The sequence below is a fragment of the Microcaecilia unicolor genome, chromosome 1 (assembly GCF_901765095.1).
Source record: "Microcaecilia unicolor chromosome 1, aMicUni1.1, whole genome shotgun sequence".
Lineage (NCBI taxonomy): Eukaryota > Metazoa > Chordata > Amphibia > Gymnophiona > Siphonopidae > Microcaecilia > Microcaecilia unicolor.
The window spans coordinates 181,260,893-181,281,740 of record NC_044031.1 but is presented as its reverse complement, the minus strand read 5'-3'; the positions used below and the strand labels follow the sequence as shown (position 1 = coordinate 181,281,740).

At 42.5% G+C, this 20,848-nt stretch overlaps 1 protein-coding gene across 3 annotated transcripts in view; it reads right to left on the bottom strand.

The window, feature by feature from the left end:
• MRTFA (myocardin related transcription factor A) overlaps positions 1–8,846 on the bottom strand; it is a 342,546-nt gene extending 333,700 nt beyond the window's left edge. For all 3 annotated transcript variants that reach the window (XR_003942109.1, XM_030202867.1, XM_030202876.1), the window contains exon 1: positions 8,737–8,846. The gene's annotated coding sequence lies outside the window, so the exon portion shown is untranslated. The remainder of the gene's footprint in view (positions 1–8,736) is intronic.
• Between the last annotated feature and the right edge of the window lie 12,002 nt (positions 8,847–20,848).

The following is a 20,848-nucleotide window of genomic DNA, read 5'->3' as shown; positions in this document are numbered from 1 at the left end:
ATTCTCTTTGCAAGTTTTGCGAATGCTGTATGCCACAACTAGCACGCAATTTTTAAGTTACTAGTATGCTGTGCTCTTCTTTTGCTATTCATTGGGGTACATGACAGGGATGCCCGTTCTCCCCACTTCTTTTTGTTTTATATTTAGAACAGCTTTTGCAAAGTATACAATTGCATCCTGATATTCATAGGTGCACCTTGGGGGTCCTGTGAGTAAAACTGTGATTTTTGCAGATGATGTTTTCCTTGTTTTGACTAGGCCCCTGGAATCAGTTCCTGCTCATCAGCTTATTGATTCTTTTGGAGAAGAGGCTGGTCTCAAGCTTAAATTGGCAGAAAACGGTCGCTATCCCTATTAATACCACATGTGAGGCCCTAGAAGGGGCACAATTCCCCTTTCAGTGGGGAGGTGAGGCTACCGGATATCTAGGGTTCAGCTGCCTCTTTCTTTAAACAATACGAGGTCAACATTAAGCCTTTATTAACTTTTACAATTCTCTGTTGTCGAACTGGTATCATTTGCCTTTGACTATGATGGGACATTTGACACTTTTTCGGATGGGTCTCTTGCCAAAATTGCTGCATGTTTTTCAAACCATTCCACTGGCTATCTGCAGACGGGACAAGCTACAACTGCAGTGGTTGGTACAATGTTTTCTTTGGAAGGGAAACAGAACACCTTTTACTTATAAACAATTGACATATGCACCTTGACAGGGTGGCCTGGGGCTTCCAGATTTGGATTTATATAATACAGCATGCCATCTTAGACATGTCAAGGATTGATTGAAACAAACTATTATACACCTCTTTCTTATGAAGTGAGGTAATTAAATATGCTGACAACACAAAGTTATTCAAAGTTGTTAAATTGCAAGAGGATTGTGAAAAATTACAAGAGGATCTTATGAGACTGGGAGTCTAAATGGCAGATGACGTTTAATGTGAGCAAGTGCAAAGTGATGCATATGGGAAATAGGAACCCAAATTACAGCTACGTAATGCAAGGTTCTACGTTAGGAGTCACAGACCAAGAAAGGGATCTAAGTGTTGTTGATACGTTGAAACCTTCTGCTCAGTGCGTTACGGCAGCTAAGAAAGCAAATAGAATGTTAGGTATTATTAGGAAAGGAATGGAAAACAAAAATGAAGATGATATAATGTCTTTGTATCGCTCCATGGTGCGACCGCACCTCGAATATTGTGTTCAATTCTGGTCGCCACATCTCAAAAAAGATATAGTGGAATTAGAAAAGGTGCAGAGAAGGGCAACGAAAATGATAAAGGGCATGGGACGACTTCCCTATGAGGAAAGGCTAAAGCGGCTAGGGCTCTTCAGCTCAGAGAAAAGACGGATGAGGGGTGATATGATAGAAGTCTACAAGATAATGAGCGGAGTAGAGCAGACAGATGTGAAGCATTTGTTTACACTTTCAAACAACAAAACCAGGGGACACAAGATGAAGCTAGAATATGATAGATTTAAAACAAATAGGAGAAAGTTTTTCTTTACTCAGCGTGTAGTTAAGACTCTGGAACTCGTTGCCGGAGAATGTAGTGACAGCAGCTGGCCTTACGGAATTTAAAGGGGGTTTCGACAGATTCCTGAGGGAAAAATCCATTGAACATTAATTTTTTTTTTGGGGGGGGGGGGGGGGGGGGGGGTCTCAGGTTCTTGAAGCCTGGATTGGTCGCTGTCGGAGACAGGATGCTGGGCTTGATGGACCCTTGGTCTTTTCCCAGTATGGCGGTGCTTATGAGCAAGGTAATGTTCACTTACCCAAAGAGACTTCCTCTTCTCTCAGAGCCCCCTCACTCCAATATCCGGTAGACTGGCTAGCTCTAACCAAGATCCGGACCGAGAGCCAGTGCCCTAATCAACATGTACTAGGAGTAAGAGAATGGCAGTGCCTCAGGTGGCATCCTTTCCTTGAGGCACCCCCATTTTTCTCCTTCTGCTGATCCAATTATTGCAGAGGAGAAGGCTTTTCATATCACTGAGCTAACTTCTAAAAAGCCACAAACTAAATCCAATTAAATATCCACACATCTCCAAACAAACAGCCACTATCCCCCACTTCTGGTTCCCTGTGATTTTACAGCAAGAACCAGAATTTATGGGAGACCTGGGACTCTGCACAACCATCTGTGGGTCTAAGGAAAAGAGTTTCAGCATATGAAGATGTGCTAGCAACATGCAGAACTTTACAGTGCCACAGGAGCACTGTACTATGCCAATAGTTGCTTGATTACATCACTGGTGAAGTCACAAACGTGCTGATGTGGTGCCACTATGACATCTGCCCCCTTTCTGAGCTCTACAAATTTCTGAAACTTTCTAGGCAGTCTCTAATCTACACTGCTACTGGCAGAAGTACAGGAGATATTTAAGAGAAGAATGGTTATCTGAAAGGTAAAATATTCATTCCTAGTTATTTTTTTTTAAACATTTAGTTATAATCTACAATCGTTTCTAGATTAAATGCATAAATGAGATACACCTCAGTTCCCTGAGTTTTCACGCACAGTCCACACATCATCAAACGCCATACCAATATGTAAAGAGTTCAGCTTGAAGATACTCCGTAGCCTTGGAAGAGGCATAGACGAGTTTAATATACACTATTGCTTCTTCTATTTATTATTTTTGATGTTACATGTTTTTATTCAGGTCATTTTACATACAACTTAATGTTGCTTTCGTTGGCAATTGGCACATTTTGGCCAAATGGGAATTTCAGGTTCAAATAGATTTAAAAATGAATAGGTTTCAGATGCTCTCTCAAACCATTTCTGTTTTCAGATTTATATGGAGTAGTACAGGATTTGGATTTGTAATACTGAGACATTACTACTTCCCACTCCAGCCACTAATATCAAGGAAGAAAACTAAATGTCAAACTCTGCACTACACCAGGATTACTGCTTTTTTCAGCACAGTGCTGCTGAGGGGGGCAAGATTTCCCAAGCCCGGCCTCCAAGGGGGACCCCGCACTAGTGCTGTCCGATTCATCTATTTGCCAATTCTTTTTTATCAAGCTCCCCCCATACCTTTTAAAACGACAGTTCTTCACCAGCAGCAAGCACGAGCAGCCAGTGACTGATATGTACTGCTCATGCCAGCCGCACAGCCTTCCCTGTAATGCAATTTCCTGTTTCCACATACGCAGGAACACGTCAGAGTGAAGGCTGTGGGGCTGGCGAAAGCAGAGCACATCAGTCGCTGGCTGCTCACGCTTGCTGCCAGCAAAAAACTGCTGTTTTAAAAAGGTAGGTGGGGCCTCTTTTCACAAAAATGAGGGGAGAAGCAGTGGTGGGGCCCTTGTTTGCCCAACTATCTCTCAGCAGCCCTGTTCCAGCAGTAGCACCTACAGAAAACTGGCTGCTCACCTGCCCAGTAGATTTCTATTGGAAGAATTGGCAGAACATGATTGAGCCATTTTCTGACACCACATTCCTCTCTTGTGCCTCTTTTGTCCAGCTTAGTTGGAACCAGACTAAGATATTGGGCCACGAGCTTTCACTTGCACTACCCAGGGAACCCTACCCACTCACCCTTATCAAACATATTCAGCTGAGTCACGACAGCAACAATCCTGGGCTGGACCCATTTATCCTGGCTCCCTCTGAAACCTTACAGCCATAAATCCCAAGTCCAACCATCTAGGCATCACTCCCTACAGGGTCTATGAACATTACTTTTACAGAGCCCCCAGTCAACCTAGGGAGCAGAGTCCCAGCCCAAGCATTAAACTAAGGCCCTTGCACATGGCAGAGCATAGCGCTTAGCATCTGATCTATCAAGGGCAGTTTAGTAAGAAAATAGAGATTATGCTTTTGTATACAAGTTCAGAATCCACAGAGAGTCTTTGTAAAGAGGTGCAATCCAAATCTGGAGCAAAGACTGAAACATTATCTTTCAAGAGAATATGAATGGCTTACAGGTCAAAAGAAGAATGATCATGAAAGACAGCAATAATGGCCTTCAGAACATGAAGTACATACTAAAGGCCACAGCTCTTGCAGTTTAACTTATTTATACGGAACCTATAGCCCACAAGTAGCAACACAGTTCACTGTGGGATACAAAATAAAAATGTGAACACATTTAGAAATACAATTCAGTACACCATACCACACTCAAGAGCAAACAACTCAATTTTAAAAAAAATCTCACTACATATTTCCTAAGCAAAAAGGTCTTAAGCAACCTACAAATAATAAAATCAGTGCTTATCCATAGCTCCAACAGGTTGGAGCCTGATGTAGATTTACCATATGGCTCCAGAAAAAGGAGGATAGATTAAGCCAGTCTGGGTTTTACTTCCATTGCTTTCAATGGAAGCAAAACCCGGACTGGATCAATGTGTCCTCCTTTTTCTGGAGCCATATGATAACCCTACTGATAGGGATGTGAAGATGACAAAAATCTAGTATACCTGACCTTTCTGACTGCAGGAAAGGACAGTAAACACTGACCTCACAACTGGTCAGATTTACCCCCTAAGAATACATTCATCACTGCAGTTAAATAAAACAGAGACTCTCCCTGCAGCATCCTAAAAACTGTAATTTCCAATTTAAAATAAATCCGGGCTTCTACTGGGAGCCAATGTAGCTCCAAAAAAATAAGACAACAGAGGCTCAAATTTATTTAAAGAAAAAAAAATCAAGCGAATGGCAGTATTCTGGACTACCTGATTTAGTACAGCCAACATACATTAAATTACAATAATCAAGAATAGACAAGATTAACATCTGAATGATAAGCCTAAAAACAAAAACATCAAAATATTTCCTAATGCAACAATGTTTTTTAAGTTGATAAAAAGATTTCTTAAAAACTGAATTTGCGGCTTTATACTAAATGCGCTATCAATCACCACGCCTGATAATCTGGACTGCAAAATAAACTAGCATATCTACTCTCAGTAAGGAGAAATATCTTACCTGGTAATTTTCTTTTTTTTAGCATCACTGTTCTAAACCAGCAAGTGTTATCCTTTCCCACCAGCAGGTGGAGGTAGAGAAAAACAAACTAACAGCATTATCACTTGAATAAGCTGGGATGCTCCTTGGAACAATTCAAAATGCATTTCTGCCCAAACAGCAGAAGGTCCCTCTTTTATGCACCCACGCTCCCATCAACCACTGCAGCTGCAATGATAATCATGTGATCAAACCACCACAGAGTGGCACTCATTACCCTGTACATGCCAGGATATGGCTATATCATGGATACCCATATGACTGCCAATCAAAAAAAAAGATTTTTTTTTTTGAAGCACTAAAAAGGAAGTACAGAGCACACCCAGAACCCCAGGCTGAGGTCTTCCAAGGGTGGGACTTCAGAACAGTGTCGCTGTCTAAGGAAAAGAAAACTACCAGGTAAGACAATTTCTGCTTCCTTAGCGTCAGCTCTACTGTTCTGAACCGAAGGGATGTACCGAAACTGATCTATTGGGAGGGGAAAGACAAGGCCCCTCCGAATGATAGCTCTGCCAAAGTCCGAGCTGGCGCTGGCCAGCACGTCCAATCTGCAGTGCTTAGCAAACGAATGAAGAAACAAACAGGTCGCCATCTGCAGATCTCCTCAGGGAATACCGTCCGGGCCTTCACAAAGTGGTTAGTGCAGCGGACTTTGATCCTGGGAAACTGGGTTCAATTCCCACTAAAGCTCCTTGCGATTCTGGGCAAGTCACTTAACCCTCTGTTGCCCCAGGTACAAATGAGTACCTGTATATACTAATTAAACTGCTTTGAATATAGCAGCAAGATGGGTGGTATTCTATGCAAAAGACTGGCTAGTACCCATATGTGATTATCTCCCAGTTGTTGGGCACCTTAGCCTGGCCAAACGGCAAAAGTCCAAAACTGAAAGTGCTGCCCCAACACACAATAGCACAGATATCTCTTGGGATGAGCTGCAAAGGGGAAGTGACCGCCTTAAGGTCCAGGACAGAGGGAAAGAAAAAAACATTCCTCTTTGTGACCATGAAATAATGGAGTCCATGCTCCGCTGGCAGAACTGGTTCCACCACTCCCATATCACAGAGCTGCTGAAGGATAACAAGAACCTAGCACTTTGGAGCCAAGCCACAGGGCGAGGTCACAAAGGCTCCATGGAGAACCCCTTCTTAACCACCTCCATACCCTTGATCTGAGGTGATGCCGACACACTCACTGTAGAAGAGATACAGCCTGCACCAGAAACGAGGAGTCCCCTCACTGGGTAGGCAGAGCATCTGCTATCTTACCTGAGGGTCTGGCTCGCTTGAGGCCTTGAAAGGACTCCTGTTTGAAGGATCTAATCTGCCCCCCAAATGGCAGATGACGTTTAATGTGAGCAAGTGCAAAGTGATGCATGTGGGAAACAGGAACCCAAACTACAGCTACGTAATGCATGGTTCCACATTAGGCATCACCAACCAGGAAAGGAATCCAAGCATCATCGTTGATGATACTTTGAAACCCTCTGCTCAGTGTGTGGCGATGGCTAAGAAAGCAAATAGAATGTTAGGAATTATTAGAAAAGGAATGGAAAACAAAAATGAGGAAGTTATAATACCTTTGTATCGCTCCATGGTACAACCGCACCTCAAATACTGTGTGCAATTCTGGTCACCGCATCTCAAAAAAGATATAGTGGAATTAGAAAAGGTACAGAGAAGAGCGACAAAAATAGTAAAAGGGGATGGTGTGCAATTCTGGTCACCGCGTCTCAAAAAAGATATAGTGGAATTAGAAAAGGTACAGAGAAGAGTGACAAAAATAGTAAAAGGGGATGGTATGACTTCCGTATGAGGAAAGGCTAAAGCGGCTAGGGCTCTTCAGCTTGGAGAAAAGACAGCTGAGGGGAGATATGATAAGAGGTCTAGAAAATAAGGAGTGAAGTGGAACGGTTAGGTGTGAATCGCATGAAACGAAGCTACAAAAGAGTAAATTTTAAACGAATCAAAGAAAATATTTCTTCACTCAACATGTTGCCAGAGAATGTAGTAAAAGCAGTTAGCTTAGCACAGCTGAAAGAAGGTTTGGATAGCTTCCAAAAACAAAAGTCCATAAGCTATTAACAAAATGGGGAAAATCTGAAATCTGCTTATTAAAGCAGCATAAAATGTACTGTACTGCTTTGGGATCTTGCCAGGCCTGGATTGGCCACTGTTGGAAATAGGATGCTGGGCTTGAATCAGTCTGTCCCAGTATGACAATACTTAAGTACTTATGTTGAAGGTAAAGAAAAATAGAAAAATACTGGATTGTTCCAGGGAGAACCTCTGCTTAGGCTGGTGATGTCACTAACAAAATTCAGTTCTCTACCTCCACCTGCTGGTAAGAAGGAACACCACCCATTGCTTCAGAACAGTCAGTAGAGCTGTCACATGATGCTACACCAAAACAACAAGGGCTCACAAATGCTGACAAATCTACACTTAACATGTGGCCTCAGAGCACTATTTTAAATATTATTTTCAAATGTGTGTGTGTCAGATAGCTAGCTGGAAGAACTGCACCTGTTTTTTCTTGGTGTGATACGGTGTGTTCCGCCACCTTAAACATTCGTTTGATTTAATTTACGTTAATTTAAGTTAACACACTTTCCAACAACAATCGCATCAAAGCAGCTACAATAAATATTGATATAAAATAACACAAGTATATTTAAAAACTCACTAGAATTAGTGATAAGGCTAGTAGGCCTTGAAATGAATTGAGCTCTATCTGCCATGTGTCTCCCCCTCTACATGTACTCTATTCACTCCCTCTTTCATTTCTCAATAGCCCAAAACCCTCCCATTCTACTGCATTGTTTGAAACGAATCTCCTCTTTACCATTTTTCTTCACTCAACATGTAATTATGCTCTGGAATTCGTTGCCAGCGAATGTTGTAAAAGCAGTTAGCTTATCGGGGTTTTTAAAAAGGTTTGAATGGCTTCCTAAAGGAAAAGTCCATAGACCATTACTAAAATGGACTTGGTGAAAATCCACTATTCTAGCATAAGCAGCATAAAATGCATTGTACTTTTTTGGGATCTTGTCAGGTACTTGTGACCTGGATGGGCCACTGTTGAAAACAGGATGCTGGGCTTGATAGACCTTTGGTCTGTCCCTGTATGGCAATACCTATGTACTTACATGTAATGCCTAAGACCTGGGGGAGAGGATTGCAGGTAGAAAGAGGAGAAAACAATGCTAGCCCACAAGAGAGAGCAAGTTAAGTCCACATGAGTTAGAGACCAGCATGCCTACAACGAAAACAGAAATATATAACCTATTGAAAGATGGCACTTCAGGACAACTAAAACCCCTTTCCCAAGTCCAATTTGCTTTGCAAAATACATTTTCAGCTATTAATGAGCCAGATTTTAATTTAATGTTGTAGAACAATGTGTAGTCTTATAATATCAGAGTTTTAAACAGAAGGTATCTGTAGTAAGAGTCTGAATTTTGTGCAAATAGGCACCCTCCACAGAACACATTTTCAATTTAGTCACCTCCACCCTTTATGCACTGTATCACAAATATATCAAGTTACACGCATTCACCTACCCTCACACTCGTCTTGCATCCCTCTCACGCGCTTTCAGGGACTGGTGAACTAGTCTCCCCTCCCCTTGGTCTTTGCTATCTCTCCCTCTGTCTTCCGCTCTCCTCGGTCTAGCATGTCTTCTCTCTATCCTTGATACGACTCCTCTCCCTCAGGTTGCCTCAAACCCCTCCCCATCAAAATCATACCTGAGGTCGACCACCAAACAGTCCCACAGCTTTCCTTCTCCGGTGCCCCGACCCTATGACACAACTTCGCTCTTCCTCTAGGCTCTAAGGCATCCCGCCTTGCCGGAAACAGGAAGTTGCGTCGGAGGAAAGTGAAGGACCGGAGCATGGAGGTTTAATTGAGCACAGGAGGTGGCATGACGTCAAACAGTGGAAGGCAATTTAGGTTAATCTCTGTTTCCTCTCTCCTGCGCAGCCGTCATTCCTTGTACACTCAGAACAAAGCAAACAAACCTACGAGCATCTTCATCCTCGTTGTCGTTCTTTATTGATAGCATTTTTATTTAATCTCACTTATATTTTCAAACATGACAGCTTGTGCAGCATACGGATGTAACAGAGGAAGTATAATAACGGAATAACTTTTCATAGGTAGAATAATTGTTATAAATCGTAATCGGTGTGTCATTTGGAAAGGTAGGTTATAGGGACACCATGGCATGTGTTATATTTGTGCAGGTATTTTTTTTCTTTCTGGTAAAGGGCCACTAAAATAGACATCATGTTATGAGAATCGGTTCCTCAGCATTCAGAGTTTCTATTTATTTATTTACTTATTTATGGCATTAGGTTGAAACCTGGGAGCATTAATGTTTTTTTTTTTTTTTTGCTGTGCCTAGATCAAGATGGTTTGTGGGAACTTGCTCCTTTTGTTTTGTGGAATGCAGTGGTATATTATAAAAATGCACTTAATATTGTTATTACTAATATTTAAAGGAGATATATTCAATAATGAGGTCATCATCACATCATCACCGACCCTTTTCAACCTAATGATGACACCACTAGCCAAATCCCTATCCAACCAAGGCCTTAACCCTTACATTTACGCAGAAGATGTCACGATCTACATCCCGTTCAAACACGATCCAACAGAAATCACAAACGAAATCAAACTTAGCCTCCAAATCATGAATTCATGGGCGAATGCATTTCAATTAAAACTCAACGCAGAAAAAAACACACTGTTGCATCCTCTCATCACAATACAACACGAACAAACCCAACACTATAAAACCCCAGACCACACCCTTCCTGTTTTAAACAGCCTAAAAATTCTCGGAGTTACAGTCGACCGAAATCTCACGCTAGACAGCCAAGCGAAAAATACAACAAAGAAAATGTTCCACGCAATGTGGAAATTCAAACGAGTAAAACCTTTTGTCAGGTTCTCAGGTTCAGAGCCCGCAGGGCCGGGCTCTGGAGCAAACGTGAGCCCTTGGGCTGCTGCCGAGGAGCAACAGCAGCAGGCAAAACCCACCAACCAACACTGGGCAAGCACACCGGCAGGGACTGCAGGCACTGCCCAGTGAACCGGAACACATGGACTGGAATCCCCCGGACTGGAGGACACAGGACTGGAACACCGGACTGGAGCACACCGGACTGGTCCACACAGCTTCACCTGCACTTAGCTACTAAGCCCCCCAGGAGTTGAGCTCCTGGGTTCGAGTAGCCGGCAGGACTTACTGGATACCGGATGACACAGGGACCAGGACTGGAAACAGAAGTGCTCCTAAACCTAAACTGATCTACGTGCTCCCAAGCCCTAAACCAGCAGGAGTGTTCCTAACAGTAAACTGACAAAAGAACTTCCTAAGCCCTATACTAAACAGGAGCTCCTAAGCCCTGCTCAAGAAAGGGACTTCCTAAGCCCTAAACTAACAGAGCAGGGAACTAAACACAAAGCTAACACAGGTGCTACTAAGCACCAAGCTACAAGCAGAGCTCTACACTAATAAGCTAAACACAAAACTAACAAGCTACCTAAGCACTGCTCTAGCAAGCTAGATACAACTAACAAGGTGCTTCCTAAGCACTACTCTGGCAAGCAACCAGAAGAGCTCCTAGCACTAAAAGGGAAGACAGGGGAGCCACAAGGAAAAAGCAGGGAAGCTAACACATAAGCCAAAAGTGATTCTAATCACCAAACACCAACAGCAAAGACTGCAATGCTCCCAATAGCACAAACCCAGAAGTACTTCTAACAGCAAACTCTGCAGTGTTCCTAACAACACCAAACCCTGAAATACTTCTATCAACAACAGAGCTTCCAAAGCCCTACACACAGCAATGCTTCCAAAACCAAGAGGGAAAAGCAGGGGAACCATAAGGGAAAAGCAGGAAAGCTAAACACACAGTCACCAGTGCACACTGCACTAACACTAACCTGGCCCTTAGCAAAAGCAAGCAGGGAAACTAGACACAAAGTCAGAAGTGCACACTGCACCACCCTACCTAAAGCAAACACCACCGTTGCAAAGGCTCTGAAGGAAACAACACCACTTCCTTATCAAGGCCCTCCCTGATGATGTCACACTCCCTAGACCTAGGCAAAAGCACACTGACCCAGAGAGGCCCAACCCACACCAATGCAACACCATGAAGCACTTGAAGCCAGTACACCCAAAGAGAGGTAGAGCAACTTAGGCAACACACACACAGGTGCAGTATAGTGAAACAATTAGAGCCATGCTGCTGGAAGCTGCCAGCACAGAGAGACAGAGCCAGCTCAGAAAGGACAGAGAAAAGAAACAGAAGCCAGCTAAGAAGCTGACCCCCAGGAAAGAGGTAAGTTTGAGAGGGGTTCTGACCCCAATCATAACACCTTTCTTCCCGAGGGAAATATTCTGCAGCCTGGTACAATCAATGGTGCAAGTCACCTAGACTACTGCAATGCAATCTATGCTGGATGCAAAGAACAAATCATTAAGAAACTCCAAACTGCCCGAAACACCGCACCCAGACTCATATTTGGAAAAACGAAATACAAAAGTGCTAAACCCTTAAGAGAAAAACTACATTGGCTCCCAATCAAAGAACGAATTGCGTTCAAAATCTGCACCCTGGTTCATAAAATTATTCACGGCAAGGCCCCAGTCTACATGGCAGACTTCATAGACTTACCAACCAGGAACACAAAAAGGTCAACACGCACATACCTAAATCTTCACTACCCTAACTGCAAAGGACTAAAATATAAATCAACATATGCATCCAGTTTCTCCTACATAAGCACACAACTATGGAACGCACTACCAAACGTCATGAAAACAATGCAAGACCTAATAAACTTCCAGAAAGAACTAAAAACCAACCTGTTCAAAAAGGCATACCACAATGATCCAACCTAAACACCTGAACCTTGCAACACAACGAAACTCATACCAGAACTGGACAAAACTTAACTCTCTCTCCTTGACTACTTAATTTACTCTATCATTCATGCACTCTGTATGTCTCTTACCGGAATTGGCAATCGCCATAACAGTACTGTGTAAGCCACATTGAGCCTGCAAATAGGTGGGAAAATGTGGGATACAAATGCAACAAATAAATAAATAATAAATAAAGCTACCTTCATGCAGAAGTCCAGAGTCAGTCTAAATGACCCACCATTTTCCAGTTCTTGGGGGGGGGGGGGGGGGTTAATCTTTGTGTTCTGGCTGTGTGTTTGTATATAGATGAGTTCCTGAAATAATGATGGCTAAGGGAAAGCAGCAGTAGAAAGGATGGAATGACATTTGTTTTCCAAATGCTAATGCATAGCTTGATGGGAAGTCCTTCTTGTAAGACCAGAGTAAATCATTTCTTAGCTTCTTGTTTAAAAGTAATCAAGGAGGAACAAATCTGGTGGAGAGAAAATGAGCCAGCATGAGTTCAACAAACAAAATCTAGCCTTAAAACTATTAGCTGGTTGATATTCAACTGCAGTTAACCAAGCCAATGTCAAGCTTCCTAATATGATTTGATAACAGCATAAGTCATCACAAGGACAAAATATAAGAAAATCATTAGGAGCTTATAGTTCATTTAGGAGTGGCCTAGTGGTTAGGGTGGTGGACTTTGGTCCTGAGGAACTGAGTTCAATTCCCAGCACAGGCATCTCCTTGTGACTCTGGGCAAGTCACTTAACCCTCCATTGCCTGCCGCATTGAGCCTGCCATGAGTGGGAAAAAGCGCGGGGTACAAATGTAACAAAAAAAAAGAGAGATCTGCATGAAAGAAAATATTTATTTTTATTATTTTGACTTATGAAAACTACTTGTCCTTGAAACATGCTCAAAAACAGAATAATCCATTTGTACAAAAGAGATGAGGTGAAGATGTGATTCCATGTGCCCCAATGAAATGAGAGTTTAATTTTACTTCTAATCTTTATAACACCAGGCTTTCCAAGGCAGATTACAACAACAGTTTAGATGAACCCATCAGTAAACAAGATATCCTCACTGAAATTTGGCCATATACTACTATATAGTATAGAAGAGTGTAGAAAAATTAGCACAAAATACAACCTTTATTAGTGCTGTTTACATCAGCTACAATAATTTTTGAAGCTGTTTTAGTGATATTCAGTTTTTACTTCATGATATTTGTATCTACATATGGAACATTTTCAAATAAATTAAAAAGCTGTCAAATAAGTAAAAATATATATTTTGTCCTTCACCTTTTAAGGCACTACCTATCCAAATGGAACAGCTTTTGACTTTTTACAGATGGACCACGCATAGGCAGTCCATTATTTCTAATAATATTTTACTATTGTTTTCAATAGTGTTTGCTGTTGTTTTAGGTAGATTTTGTTCGACAGGAAGGCTGCGAGCTGCGGCACATTGAATGCAATATCACAGATCATACACAATCGACTGAGAGACATTTGTTCTGTCAAAGTTTTTTTGTATCAAAAATCAATAGACCCCTGACGCAGGCCTCTAAGGTCGAAACACGACTTGTGTTGGGTCGTTTTTTATTGATTTGAATAAAGACCTTGTTCAAGAAACACCATCTGAGAGAGGAGTTTTTTGGATCCACTGTTCATTTGCTTGGCTTTCTTTTCACTCGTGAATAGGTCACCTTCTGTAGGTGTTGACATGCACGAGCCAGCAATAAGAAGGTTTAATAACACAAGAGATGGCAGGAGCATGCTTGGCCCCAAGGACATTTAGGGGTCCTTTTACTAAGGTGCGCCCAAAAATGGCCTGCACTGTTGTAGATGCATGTATTGGACGCACACCGGTCCATTTTTCAGCGTGCTTGCAAAAAAGGCCTTTTTTTATTTTGGAAAAAAATGAATTTGCGACAAAATTAAAATTGTCACGCATCCATTTTGGGCCTGAGACCTTACCACCACCCATTCACATAGCGATAAGGTCTCATGCGTTAACTGGGCGGTAATCGTCAGCACGCGTACAATGCCGATTACCACCTGGTTAGCACCGCACACCAGAAAATAAAATATATTTTCCAGCAAGCATTCTGGACGCATAAAAAATGAAATTACCGCCTGGGCCACGCGGCAGCCAGGTGGTAGTTCTGAATTGGCGCACATTGGGTGTTCATAGGCACCTATGCGGCTTAGTAAAAGGGCCCCTTAATGACAAGAAATGGCATGAGCCTATCTGGCTCATTATCTAGACTGAAGCCAATGGGCGGAGCTTGCCGCTATATCGGTTTATCCAAAACAATAGCAAATGTTATTGAAAGCAATAGCAAACTTGTGAGGTTTATATTGTTTTATTAAACCTCCTAGCTTTTGCATTCTTTGTTAGGAGTGGATCAGGGGAGGGAGATTTAAGGGGAGTTGGGGAGTTTTTGAGGGGTCTATGAAGGGGGGGGGGTAATTTTCTTTTTGTTGGTGCTTCAGAGTGGCAAAAGATAAATGAAGGATACTGCAGGATCCTCCCGGATCCTCTTGTAAACCTTTAAAATTCACTTTTTTGTACCACAGTCGTTCAGATGCAGACTTTGTATATATATTCCCCTTTTGTTTTGTTTTATTTTTTAAATACCTCTAGATGTTTTTAACACTATGGACTGTACTCTCCTGCTCTCCCGTAGCATTCTTGTACTCAGTGGTGTGCTGGTAAATATTTAAAAACAGGCTCTCTCTCTCAAAAAAAAAATCCATAGATATGTACGTAAGTATATTATACATTCTATTGCTCCCCAAACTTAGAGTTTTATACTTCCCTCCAAAAACTAAAGCTTTAATTAGGCTACTTTCCTGGAATAGACCACCCCCTGTTCAGATTTGATTGGTACCTTTCTGGAACAGGAGGCCAGAATGCTCTTCCTGCAACTGTATAGGAAAACACATTTTGGCAGCCTTGTACAGATGTAACATATACAGGTTTACAGGTTTATTAAAGTATTCTTGGCTGTTCTTTATAACAAAGCTAGTGGCACCTGAAAGAATTTGGAGTATTTCTGTATTTTTCTTCCACATTTTCATAGTTTCTGATTCATTTCTTAGTGCTGGAAGATCTTTAGGAAAGTATCTCCAAATGGGTTAGTTTTGTGCATAAAAAAAAGTTTTGTGGTAAAAAGCGGGGTATAAATGATATAAATAAATAAATAAATAAACATGATAGTAATGAACCTCTCTCCTAAGCCAAAGTATGTGGAGTATGATCTCAGTCTCCCATGTTTACTGTTAATATTTCTTTAATACTTGCATTGTACTAAAAAGAGTTTTCTTCTGGAATTCATATGATGTAATCTTTATAGGCAACATATCAAGTTTTGCTTGGAAATTGCTTTTAATCAGGCCAGTGGCACCATGTATGATGATAAATATTTCCATATCTTATTTGAGTTTTGTGAGATCTCTCCTGTCCCAGTATGTTTTTACTCTTTGTGGGGGTACAGGCAGTGAACCTTGATAACCTAAGGAACCAAATTAACAAGCAGGTAGTGGTACAAAGGGTCACACTTTGCATTTAACAATACTGATATTCAGTAATGATGTTTCCATGTCTATTACAGAGCTGCACCTAAATATGAAGCAGGGCTTAATTTCTACAGGAAGGACCTGGAACACAGCCCTGCCATTTCTTTTCACACTCCACAGTAGAAGGAGTGTTTGTGTCCAGCACCTCTCTTCCAGGCAGCCTGCAGGGAAAAGGAGGGGAGAAGGCTAGTTTGGAGCAGAGCAGAGAACTGTCAGTCTATTCCCTTAATCAGCCCTGCTTCTTTTGTTGCTCCTGCCCCTACAGTTCCACTTTGTTTTGTCTACAGATTATGCCCTGATATCAAGTACATTATAATTCATACAAGCTATCCTTAGCTTGCCACATTTTTGCTCCCATGGTCCCTCAGGTCTATCATAAAATCAATTCACATGATCAATAGCCTATAGTTCTGTTAAATAACAATCCATAGTAGCTAATAACTCATCATTGGCTGGGGCACTGTGGCCTGCAGCAATAGCCCCAGTTCACAACCTACCAGTAGTACAAAACCTGTACCAATTTGCTTCTCAGCTTCCAGATTATCCAAGGCTGATCCTACAGTGGCAACACTCATGAATTTCTTGGTTGGATCTTGCAGGGACTGTTGATCTCATGAATGATATTTGGGCAACTCTCCTCCCAGCATTGAAATTCTGGGTGACTCTCCCTGCTGCACTGCTGTCATGGGTAACTGATTCGGTGTAGAGCATAAGAGTCCACAAAATGAGAGGGTAGATAGTAGCTGGGGAGGAAAGCAGATGCAACAGCAACATGAACGAGACCTGCTGCTGAAGAGAAGAGACTCCCATAGCATGTAACTGACTGTGGCATGGCATGTGCACCAGAACCCTACTCCCACCTCTCATGTGGCATAAATTCTGCTAAAGCAGAAGGTCCACTGATACCATTGTGTAGGAACAGAGGTAGAGTGCAGCAAACATTGTTTACTTAAAAAAAATTTCAAATAGCAAAAAAGAAGCAGCAAGAGCCTTCGCACAAATGCATGTGCATGGGAGAAAGCTCCGTTGCTGCACGTTGAATCTGTTAGCTGTCACAACACATTTGACCCTTAACGCAGGCGCTGTGCGCTGAAGCGCAGCCCATGTCAGGTCTTTTATGGAAGATTGATGTTCAAGTGATATGATTAAAGGAACTGTGTCCCAAATTTTAAGGCTCTTGGTGTTTCTTTTTGCTATTTGGAATTTGTTCTGTACTTTGGACCCTCTCTGTGCCGTTTTTTTTAAATTTGCCATGCCACCTCCTGCCAGCATTATTTAATTATTTGAGTCATGGCCCCCAGCAGCCAGAGAAGCACTTAAGTCTCACAGTAACAGAGGAACACAAACAGGAACCAGATTACACACTGTAGGATATTAAGTTGTTCTAGCAGACTTTTGTTATAACTCTCTCTTTTCAGCTACAAGATTTCACAAATCTATAATTTGATCCAGGGACTTATCAAAGTAATTTAATATTTCACCTTCACAGGCACAAAATGCACTTACTTATATTTTAGAGCTCTGGGATCACTTAGCATAGCCCTCCTAGCCTGTGAATTGTTGAGAACAATGCACTACAACCTGTTTCTTAGCAGAAAAGCCCTACCCTGAACTTGCAGGACTTCAAGTCTGCCACTAGGTGGTAGCACATTACAGGACATCAGGACAAAGCAACATGTGGAGGCCGAAAAGTGGAATGAGGTATTAGTATTGCCAATTTAACTTACTACTACTACTACTAATAATAGCATTTATATAGCGCTACCAGACGCACGCAGCGCTGTACATTTGACATAGAGAGACAGTCCCTGCTCAAAGAGCTTACAATCTAGGTAACACAAACAGACAAGACATTACGGGCAAGGAAATTACAGGGTAAAGAGGAACAGGGGAGGAGGGCAAATGAGTAACGGTTAGGAGCCAAAGGCAGTAGTGAAAAGGTGAGCTTTCAGCATAGATTTGAAGACAGTTCCAGGCATAAGGTGCCGCAAGATAAATGGAACAAAGTCTGGAGTTAGCGGTGGAGGAGAAAGGGGACAACAAGAGAGATTTGTTCAGAGAGCGGAGTTCATGGGGAGGAATGTAGGGAGAGATGAGAGAGGAGAGGTAGTGAGGGGTCATAGAGTGGATGCATTTAAAGGTCAATAAGAGGAGTATGAACTGTATACGGAAGCGGACAGGGAGCCAGTGAAGTGACTTGAGAGTGGGCTAGTGTGGGTATAACGATTCTGGCGGAAAATAAGTCGAGCTGCAGAATTCTGGACAGATTGGAGAGGAGAAAGATGATTCATACATTAGCCTGATATTTAAGGGGTCCTTTTACTAAGTGGAGCTGAAAAAAGGCCTGCGGTAGTGTAGACGTGTGTTTTGGGCACGTGCAGAATTTTTTTAGCGCACCTACAAAAAAATGCCTTTTTTTATTTGTCGAAAATGGACATGTGGCAAAATGAAAATTGCCTTGCATCCATTTTACCGCAAGTCATTGACCTAGCGGTAAGGTCTCACGCAGTAACCGGGCCATAACGGTCTACGCGCGTACCTGCCGCACGCCACAAAATAAAAAATATTTTTCAGACACACATAGCAGACACACGCCAAAATTGAAATTACCACAAGGGCCACGCGGTAATTGGGCGGTAACTCCAATTTGACATACGTTGGGCTCGCGTAGGCACCTACGCAGCTTAGTAAAAGGGCCCCTAACTTGTCAATGAAAGTTTTAGTCCCATCCCAATGCATTTTGGCCCTCACAGTCCAGATTTTTATGGATAGACCTGACTAGGGGAATCCACATTTTCTGCCTGGGGTGACCACATCAAGATTTCTGGTCCTTGTTAGATTAAATCGTTGGGCATCCCCAAATGCTTTCCATCGCGGGGATGACCAAAGTTCATGGGGGCATGTTGGACACGTAGCGAAGGTGGGACTTGTGCCTCGACCCATAATGGAAAAAAAAGGGCGTCCCTGATGAGCATTTGGACGACTTTACCTGGTCCTGTTTTTCTTACGACCAAGGCACAAAAAGGTGCCTGAACTGACCAGATGACACCGGAGAGAATTGAGGATCACCTCCCCTTACTCCCCCAGTGGTCACTAACCCCCTCCCACCCTCAAAAAAACAACTTTAAAAATATTTTGTGCCAGCCTCTAATGTCATACTCAGGTCCATTGCAGCAGTATGCAGGTCCCTGGAGCAGTTTTAGTGGGTGCAGTGCTCTTCAGGCAGGCGGACCCAGGCCCATCCCCCCCCCATCTGTTACACTTGTGGTGGTAAATGTGAGCCCTCCAAAACCCACCAGAAACCCACTGTACCCACATCTAGGTGCCCCCCTTCACCCGTAAGGGCTATGGTAGTGGTGTACAGTTGTGGGTAGTGGGTTTTGGGGGGATTTGGGTTGCTCAGCACACACGGTAAGGGAGCTGTGTACCTGGGAGCAATTTCTGAAGTCCACTGCAGTGCCCCCTAGGGTGCCCAGTTGGTGCCCTGGCATGTCAGGAGGACCAGTGCACTACGAATGCTGGCTCCTCCCATGACCAAAGGGCTTGCATTTGGTCGTTTCTGAAATGGGCGTCCTTAGTTTCCATTATTGCCGAAAATCAGAAATGACCATCTCTAGGGATGACCTAAATGTCAAGATTTGGGCGTCCCCGATCATATTATCGAAACAAAAGATGGACGCCCATCTTGTTTCGATAATACGGGTTTCCCCGCCCCTTCGCCGGGACATTTTGCGAGGACGTCCTCAGCAAAACATGGGCGTCCCTTTCGATTATGCCTCTCAAAGTGTAACTTCATTTGATACAACCTGTAACCAATTTACTCCAGTATCATGTAAGCCACATTGAACCCACCAATAGGCGGGAAAATGTGGGATACAAATGCAATAAATAAATAAAATAATAAAATAAATAAACTGTTGTTTTTTACTGCTGTAATTGTCTATTGCTTATGTTTGACTTATTCTTGCTTACACTGCCTTGAGTGAATTCCTTCAAAAAGGAATAAATTTCCTGCTTGGGCTCTGGGCAGGCAGTCCACTCTACCTCCTCCTCCATCTTTACAGAACTCCCTTTGAGGATGGCAGGACCCATATATAGAATCCGGGGGTTAATGCTTCTAAAAAACTGAAACCAAACAAACCATGGAAAGTTTAAATATTCCAGTGAGATAAAGCTAGCACTTCAATGGCCAGTGGCTGAAAGTGAGAAAATGTGATGGAAAATTCCTCCTTCTGACCTCATTTGAATAGTTGCTCACAGTACCACATGCTGAAATCCATTTCTAAAAAAAGGTGGTGGTGAATGCTTCTGAGATTCCAACCGAGTTACACTTCTATAGATCCATACCCGACTTACTCAAATCAAGAAATCATATACCAAATGTTTACAAAAAAATAAAAAGCAATTGCAGCAAACTTTCAGCTTACACCAGCAGGCCATATGGTAGATGTCAGGGAGATGGGAACAGAGGGAGAAGCATCAGAAACCTCCAAATTCATTCCATATGGCATGCCTGTAGGTACCAGAAAAATCCATTACCCTTGTAGCAGTGCCAACAGCTGATCTCTCTCACCCCAGGTCTGTCGTCAAGCCAAATCCAAAATAAATCACCTGGCATCTTGAAAGCAGTGGCATGAAGCTGAACAATGCTCGGCTGTGGGGGATGTGAGGGGGATTTTGTTTTCTGGTATTTAAGCAAATTTTAGTACCCATATTGCACAGTTAAAATACTTAGCGGCAGACTTTATTTCAGAATCAAGTGTCTCAGAAAGGCAGAAAGTGTCTCAGAAAGGTGGGCTGGAAAGACTCCTCAGATGTCATTTGAGCTGGGTCAATTTCTTACAGATTAAGATTCCTTTTACAAAGTGGTACACTCAATATGAAGAAGCCCATTGAATTCCCATGGGCTTCTTCGCATCAGTGCATGCTAACTGGTAGTGCTGCTTTGTAAAAGGAATCCTAAGTAATGTTTTTTTCTATGACTACAAAGAAAAATGCCATTTCTCACCTTTGCTCATTTCTACCACTTTTTCTTTACCTTATTCAGTTTACTAGTCTTTGTTCAATGCTGCCACATTCCCTGGTTTCCAGTAGCAAATCTTTCAAAGATTATGCAGCAATGATGAAGGAAGGAAAGATCAAGGTACAGAGGCAAGGGAGTGGAAGAGGAATTCAGGAGCACCTTCCTCACTCCCTTTCTTGATACCTCCATAGTCATTACCACCATAGTCGTCATCTCACTTACTCTTTCAGTCCTCCCACTCTCATTCCAGATGCCAACACTCAGTCCTACGTGGACTCAGGACTCAGAGGACAGCCTTGGGTGGGATCCTCCTT